The sequence below is a fragment of the Sorex fumeus genome, unplaced genomic scaffold (assembly GCF_029834395.1).
Source record: "Sorex fumeus unplaced genomic scaffold, SorFum_2.1 ptg000003l, whole genome shotgun sequence".
Classification (NCBI taxonomy): Eukaryota; Metazoa; Chordata; class Mammalia; order Eulipotyphla; family Soricidae; genus Sorex; species Sorex fumeus.
In genome coordinates, this window is record NW_026606060.1 from 56,334,049 (window position 1) to 56,342,705 (window position 8,657).

The 8,657-nt window shown below is 38.1% G+C and overlaps 1 long non-coding RNA gene across 1 annotated transcript; it reads right to left on the minus strand.

Moving 5' to 3' along the window:
• Positions 1-260: 260 nt before the first annotated feature.
• On the minus strand, positions 261-5,816 carry LOC130026377 (uncharacterized). Its single transcript, XR_008792872.1, has 3 exons — positions 5,715-5,816; positions 4,801-4,863; positions 261-407 (listed from the first exon to the last, which is right to left on the minus strand). It is a non-coding gene; the product is annotated as an uncharacterized LOC130026377 (long non-coding RNA).
• Positions 5,817-8,657: the final 2,841 nt, after the last annotated feature.

The window sequence follows — 8,657 nt, forward strand, 5'->3', positions numbered from 1 at the left end:
TGCTTACTTCTCTTTTTAGAACCTTAGAGTGATAAATTCTTTACATCAAAGTTCCACTGTCTTTAACAGGGTCTAAAGGTGTTGATGTAGTTAGGAGTAAGAACTAATTCTAGGGGGCAGAACAATTGCACAGCAGAGATGGCATTTGCCTTGCATGCTGGATGTGACCCAAAATGCCAAAAAGAAAAAAAACCCCAAAAGCAAAAAATCCCAAGAACTAATTCTATTCTAGTCCTTCATTTTATTATTTACCAGTTCCTTCGCATCTTGAATAAGCAGTAATGTGGATTCCTTTCTGGAACAGTGGGCTTGACTGGTATTCCAAGAGTCTGATGTGGATGAAAAAGTCAAGCATTTCTGTCCTTGTCGTTTCCACGGTTCTGTGCAAGTTAACAGAGGGGGCCTCTCTTAAATTAGAGAAGAAATAAATACAGTAAGTATGGTTAGGGCACTTGCCTTGCATGCAACCCACCTGGCATGCAAAAGGTCCCATGAATCTGCGAAGAGTCATGCCTGAGTACAGAGTCAGGAGTAAGTCCCTAAGCATTGCTCAGTGTGACACTAAAGAAAACTAACAAACAAAGTAACGAAAGGCAATTCAGGAACTCCTATGTGCAAGGACTGAGCTCTCTCAGCAAGTTCTGTCTGCGGGACCTGGGCAGTCATTAGTGATACACCACAGTTAGTTTTCACCTCAGACATTTCTTATAAAACTCAAGATTTTATTATGATTTTTAGAGTTTTGAGATTTACTTTTAACTTGTATCAAAGTTATAAATTATTGGTCATTTATATAGAGTATAATTGAAACCGTAGGATATTAGAATAAGGAAGATGATCAGTAATGAGAGCAGCCATGACTTCCATTGAAGACGCTGATGGAGCAGAGTGTTGGATCTGGTGGGGGGAGTCAGACAGACCTCCTGCCGATTTTTCTTAAACTCACTCACACTCTTATGATGTGGGCATCTGTAGGAAAACCACTCAAAAAATGTTCAGTTAAAACATCCGCTGTAGCTGAGGCAGTGTGGTAATCCACCTCAGGGAGCAAGAAGGACTGGCTGGTGGCTAACCAGGAGCAACCCAGCAGAAGTTGGTGGTTTCAACTTCCTGACAGAGAGCCCGCTGCTAGGACAGGCTCAGTGAGGAGATCCCTGACACGGCTTCTCCTCTCTCCTCTTTAATCTCCAGAAATGTATGAACTTACATGCTGCCCCTCCGCTGGCTGCATAATTATGTGCTAATGATGCATACAACACATGAATAAGCATGTAGTCTTTATTACATTTGAAACTTTAGCCACACCCCTGTCATGCTTCTCCTGCTTACCTGCATTTGCATATTCTTCTCTTTAGCTCACTCCTTAAAACTCCTTGACCTCCCTCCCAAATCTGGTAACTCCCCCTTGAGTGCTTCCATCCCCACATCAGGTGTGTACTATCTCTTTTATAAATCTCTCTCCTATTACTTACACTGTCTTGTCCTTGAATTCTTTCTGCAACAAAGACAAAAAACTGAGACATAGTGGAACTGAGCCTACATCCACTTTTCCAGGTACCATTGTTTTTTGTTTTATTTTAGTTTGTGGATATACATGGCAATGCTCAAGGGTCACTTCTAGCTTCAAACTTGGGAACTATGGTTGTTAACCTGACTCATGATCTGGGGGAGAAGGCAGCTGGAATAGAGAAGGGATCACTAAGTCAATGATGGTTGGAGAGATTGCTCTGGATGAGACATGTGTGCGGGAAAGTCAGTATCTGTATTGTAAACCATAATGCCCAAAGTAAAGAGAAAGCATAGGGTAAATTGTCTGCCATAGAGGCAGGGGTGGGGTGGGATGTGTGTGTGTTTGGGATACTGGGAACATTTGTAGTGGAAAATGTGCACTGGTGGATTAATGGGTGTTGATCATTGTATAACTAAAACTCAAACATGCAATCTTTGTAACTGTATCTCATGGTGATTCAATTAAAAAATAAATATACAAAATATAAAGAGGCAATAAAAAAAACTTGGGAATTATTCTTGGTTCTGGTTTGAAGACCATATGTAGTGCCTTGGACTGAACTTGGTTGGCCTCGTGCAAGGCAAGCGCCCTACCTGCCGTACAGTCTCTCCAGCGCTGAAGGTACCACCACCCTTCAGTCCATCGGGAAACTTAGATTGCAACTTTACCTCCTCACTAAATCTTTCCTCCAAGAACATAAGAAACCTGTTTCTTCCAGCACAGGCAACATCATTTTCTAGATACAGGAGAGTTTGACTCATTCATTCTAAGACATTGTTAGAGTTCTCCTGCATTCATGGAGACAGGACTAACACACAGACTGAGCAAATCAATTGTGATAAGGTTGTCCTTGTGGCTGATGTAGTTAACTGCTAAGAGAACTTTCCACTCCAAGCAGGAACTTAGTGGCTCCTTCCTTGTTTTCCTTGAGGTTCAGAGATGAGTTGGTACCCATCCAGGACTGCCTCTACATCTATGAACAAACTGAGTCAGCTCTCTGCTAACACATCACATTCAGAATGAAAAACAACCCAACCATGGATGACTTTGTAATTTTATGACTAAACTGAAAAATTAAACTGAACGAAAAAATTAAAGTAAATTAAAAATAACTTGGTACTAAAAAATAAAATGACCTTATTAACTGTTATAAAAAAACAAAGTGAAAAACTAAAACATTTCATTTTCCTGGAGCAATAGCACAGTGGTAGGGTGTTTGCCTTGCGCGCAGCCAGCCCAGTGAATCTGGTTCGATTCCTCCGCCCCTCTCGGAGAGCCCGGCAAGCTACCAAGAGTATCTCGCCCATATGTCAAACACAGTAACAACAAGTCTCTAGCAAAATTAATGACATATACCATGAGGAAAAAATCATAAATACTCAAATTGTCATATTATATCATATATATTTTATGCGATCCATTGGGCAAGAACAATCTTTATTTTTTGTGATTTTTGGTTTTATGCATGTATATATATATACATATGCATGCATATATATGTGCATACCTTTTTTATCAGTGTGTGTCTGTGTGAGATATGTGTGTATCCGTGTGTATCTGTGTGAGAGATATGTGTGTATCAGTGTGTGTCTGTGTGTGAGATGTGTGTGTATCAGTGTCTATATATGAGATATGTATATCAACGTGTGTCTGTGTGTGAAATAATGTGTTTGTATCATTGTGTGTCAGTGTGTGAGATGTGTGTGAATGTGTAGCATTCCCTGAAGAATTTTCTAGGTTTTTTAAAATTTTTCCTCAGTAGAAATTGTGCAACCTTCTCTCCTGGAAGGGAGCAACATGACACTCTTCATAATCATGCCACCAGACCTCATGCCAGGCTGTTTCACTCAGGGGGTCCTGGAGTGGGGCTGGTAAGACCCCTCCCCACCCAAGAGACCAAGAACTGGCAGCTGAAAACTTCTACAACTCAGCCACTGCCACACTACGGCCGCTCTCCACATGCTTGGGCTGAGCCTCACACAAAAGTGCATTCATTCCTGAACCGCATGGCCTCAAATGCACCCATGTGTACTTCAAACCAAATACACTACCCATATTCCAGGATTACTGCAACCATATTTTGCAGGGGTCAAAATAGGAGACAACCAATCTTAGAGAAAAATATACATTTTTTTTACACACACATATATAAAAAAACCCACAAGTCTCAACCTTTAACAACATGTTAGTGATCTCTTATAGAAGGGCTTAGTGGCCCCTGGGTGAAATACAACAAGCCTCACACTCTTTCCTCGAAGGATACTTTTTTCTAGCATTCTCAGAAAATTTTCATAATAAACAATACAAAATATATTATTTCGGTTCTGCTTTGGGGCAGGGTGTGGGATGGAAACATCGAAAACATGGCGGTGGGAATGTGTAGTGGTGGTGGAATTGGTGTGTGAATATTAAATTTAATCATATATTGTGAACTACTTTATAAAATAAAATAATTAAAAAATAAACAATTTTTCCACAGTGATAATGAGCACACAAGTGATACATTCTCTTAGAGTCATTCAACATAGTGTCTATACAAACAGACACTGCTTGCTGGGACAAGATTAATGTCTCAACAGTGTGCAATCTTACTCCAGAATTAATTTTGTTTGTGTTCTATTCATTAATCCAGACAATTTTAAGTATTTTATTATGTATATTAAAATCATCAAGTATCTTACTATAACCAAATTTACTTTTCAACTTGATTCTTGACTCTTAGTTATTGAATATGCTGGCAGCTGCTTCTCATGAGAAACCAAAACCTGTTGGATCACAGGCTCTATGAGTTCTAGGAGCCAGTTCAGGAGCCAGGGGTACGTATACAAGGCCCTGATCAGCATCTGGAATCACATGTTCGCTGAACACCAGAGGGTATGGTCCAGGAGATCTCTATGTACCTACAGATGGGATGATCCGTGTCCCTCATGGCCAGGCCTTAACACTGTATCATCCAACCAACTCTATTGGCCAAGTTTTCCTAAATCTTGCCCTCAAGCTCTCTAAGCACTACTTGGAAGTGTCCCCTCCACCCAACAACACCCTTTTGACCAAAAATATCATAGACTCTGGAGTCACACAGCTTATGTACAATTCACAGTGTCACTACTGCCATTTATAGAACCCCACAAAATCTCATACAAGCTTTGCATGTCCCACTTTTGTCAAACAGAAAATCACAGATTTGGAACCATCTTAACTATGCACTGTTATGACCCTAAATTAAAGAAGTGCATGATATTCACCAAGTGCCAATTTCTCCTTTTAAGAAACACAAGTCACAGAATTACCTGTTGTGTTCTTCCTACTCTCTGGAACATGTTTTTCTGTTGATGATTTTTGTCTTAACATGACTAAGAAACAAGGAAAAGTTATTATGATTAAATATTTCAATGCTGGGTGAAATAAATATGTTTATCAATTTCAGAAAATAAGTGATCTTTAGCTTGAATTTGAACAATAGATTATAGTGATAGCACTGTAGTTAAGAAGATCTCGTTAAAAGATGGCATAGAGGAACAAGAAAAATTCATGGGGCCAATGAAATCATGCAAACCTAGAATTCTTCATGTTTCATGTCTTCTGCTTAATAAAAGAATTTTGAATCATCAGTTACACTTTTAAATTGCTCATAGTAGTTTACCATGTGAGACTATATATATAATATATATAACTATATATATATAATGCCTATCCCACCTGTAGGAGAGATTTCTTGGTGCAGTTTGGAACTGAAAATATTTTTAAAAAATGGAACTGTTTTGTTTTCTGGGTTTTTGTTCTGCTTTTCTTGTAGGATGGGGGTGGGGTTGGGGGAACATACCTTGTGGTGCCTAGGGTTACTCCTGGTTCTGCATGCAGACATCACTCTTAAAGGGCTGTGAGGACCTTTCGTGGTATTAGGAATCAATCTCGAGTTGGCTTTGTTCAAGTCAAGCACCCTGACTGCCCTACTATCACCCTAGTGATTTTTTATATTCTTGGAATACATGTAAATGATAGAGAACATTAGAACAATCAGGAAGAAAGAGGAAAGATTGAAGTTTGTAATCTGTTAGGCTCTCAGTGTCACTAAATAATCGTCCTCTAGTTTTATCTCATTGATCTTTAAGTTTAGGTGACCAAATTATATTTTGATACTCTAATATTTGTGACAGTGGTAGAGTAAATATTCTTTTAAAAAAGAGGATCTTGAATCACTTACCTGAAACACTAAACCCTATTGCAGACAGGATAATAATAATAATAACCAAAACACAGACAAATTTTAGTGGAAATTGGTGCTTGCACAAACCTTGGCAGATATCTGAGAAGCAAAAAAAAGTCATAGGTTAATGTCATATTTGTGTTCATCTGGTTCAAAAAGAGGATTGTTTGGATCAAAATAAACAACTGGTCACAGTCTACAACATTTATCAGTCTTCTTTTGCATCTCACGAGATGATTCTTAGATCTAGTTGAAAACTTTCTCATTGATTGAATCAAATACCTATGGTTTTTATGCGTGAACAATTGCGCCAAGAATCAAAAACATAGAAAGAAGGTATTTTTGAGTTGTACACAAAAATGAAGCACATAAATTATTGTAGAAAATAAGTCAAAGAAAATTCTCTAAAAAATAAAGGCCTTTAGAAGCCGAAAAGACAGTACAGGGATTAAGGCACTTGCCTAGCTCCTCTTCCTTGGTTCTGTCCCTAGCACAAACTTTTGGTTTTCTCGGAAGTTATATAGCAAACAGTATAACCATATTCTTAAGAGAGTATATTAATGAAAATAATATTATTAATGAAATTAACTTATATAATAGAATAAGTATACTAATGAAAATAAATGAATCACATTTATGCTCATTTTACCAATTTATCAACCAATTTATTGATTCTTTGCTTCTAGATATCTTTCAAAACCTGAATTTCATAGAAGAAATAAAAAAAACAGAAGCTACTGATAAAAGTCTTGAATAACATTGGACCACAACTTCCAAAGATATATTAACTCTGATGGGAATTATTCTGATAAAGTATACTTCCATTTTTCTACTTAAAGTTGTGTGCGAATAGTTTCTATACCTCTCATATAATACTAATGCCCCCTGTGTTACTATTTGGTTTATAACATGTCGTATCTATTATAATTATAATTTTTAGCTTTTATTATTTTCAAAGGTGTTTGTAAGCAAAAGTTTTCTAAAATAAGGTCACTTATACATAACAATATGGTTTATCAATAGAAGCAAAGTTTACTTTCAACAGTGGTATCAATACAGAAAAATCTGAAAAGTGTGAGCTTTTTTGCACATTGTATCTAGAGGCATTTATGCTAGACTTTTTTAATATTAATGTAATATTGCTGATCATCTTTATTTTTAGTTATTGTTTTTGGGCCATACCACATCCAGCTGTGGTCAGGGCTTACTACTTGCTCTTTGCTCAGCAATTACTCCTGGTGAACTTGGGGGAACCATGTGGGATGCTGGAGATCAAACCCTGGTAGGCCGCGTGCAAAGGCAGAGCCCTACCTACTATAGTATTGCTCCAGCCCATGTTGCTCACCTGTGAAACAATGGTTTAAGTTCATAAATTTAGGAACAAACCTAACTCTGAGAGATGTACTAAGAGCAAAGAAAAATTAAAGCACTTACTCTGAGGAGGAGGAGATGGAGATGAAATTTCAAGGCCAGAATTCCTGCGTAGATTTAAGTCAGCATATATCACCTGGTCCATAGGAAACAGAAAAACATAGCACTAAACTTGCTTACAAGGACACACTCCAGTTGTCTGACTCAAGATCAGTAAAGGAAGTGCCCAGTCTAAAACTCTTTGTTCTCACTTGATATCCCCTCCCACCCGAACATTATCTCTGTGTTTTGTCCATAAATTAATGATGTAGTCCTCTTGGGTGTCCATTATGTCTGGGCACCACTTAATGAGCTGGTGTGTTTTTCGACAAAATTCTGGTGGGGCTTATTTGTTGTTTGTTTATCTAACCATCACTTTGAGTTCCTTTCTTGAGGTCAGGACAAGGCAAAAAGAAACGTTCATCGAGAGTGCCGATTTATTGGGTTTCTCAAAATGCAGAAGCCAAGACACAGAATACTTAATAAATGAATGGATTTATTTGATCACCTTTTTACTGAGAGGTCGTTTTAGAAAAAAATAGTAGGAATCAGTATTACACTTCATGTTTATATTCAGGGAAATTATATGCCCATATAATATATATTAACATTTTCAGAGGTGAAGGCAAGAGAAAGAACACAACAGATTAGTCACTTGCCTTGTGTGCCACTAACCTGGGTTTAATCCCTGACTGAATAATGTCACTTAGTGCCTTCAGAAGTGATACCTGAATATAGAGCCCCAAATAAGCCCAGAGCAAAGTCAGGTATAGCAAAAAACCAGAACATTTTATTTTGACATTAAATTATCTGGCTTAATGTGTTCAGATAAATAGGTAAGTACAAGTTGCTTTTGAATGCAAAGAACAATCACAGCCAAGAGATGACTAGTATATGGAGAGGCCACATTTGACCATAACTCATTGCTGATCTTATGAGATTATATTTTTCAAAAAGTGGATTGAGACAATTATGTGAGTCTTTTTTTAAAGAAAATGTAACACATGAGGTAATGGTTATGCAGTTACAAAAGGTGGGACAGAGATAAGAAAATCATTTTAAGGGCCGGAGCAATAGTACAGTGGGTAGGGCTTTTGTCTTGCCTGTGACCAACCCAGGTTTGATCCCTTGCATCCCATATGATCACCTGAGCACCGTCTGGAGTAATTCCTGAGTGTAGAGTCAGGAGTAATTTCCGAGCATCACTTGGTGTGGTCCAAAAAAGTCATTTTGCACAAGATAAAAATGTAAGAAGCATGAGAACCAGAGAGTCCTCTGGGCTTAAAATAGAAGAGAAAAGGTGAAATTAGCAAGGTAACAACAGATAGTCTAGGAAATGGCCTGTCCTCCTTCTTCCACAGTGACACTGGTTGACAGCGACATCTGAAAAAACTGAAAAAAATATACTGCCCAGCAAGAAGCAATGATCCCTGGGCAATTGTGAAAGGAAGAGAGGATTCGAACACAGGGCAAGATAATCCTGGCATTGAGTTCAGCCATTATCGCCTTTCTCACTCGTGGGTGCCTCTC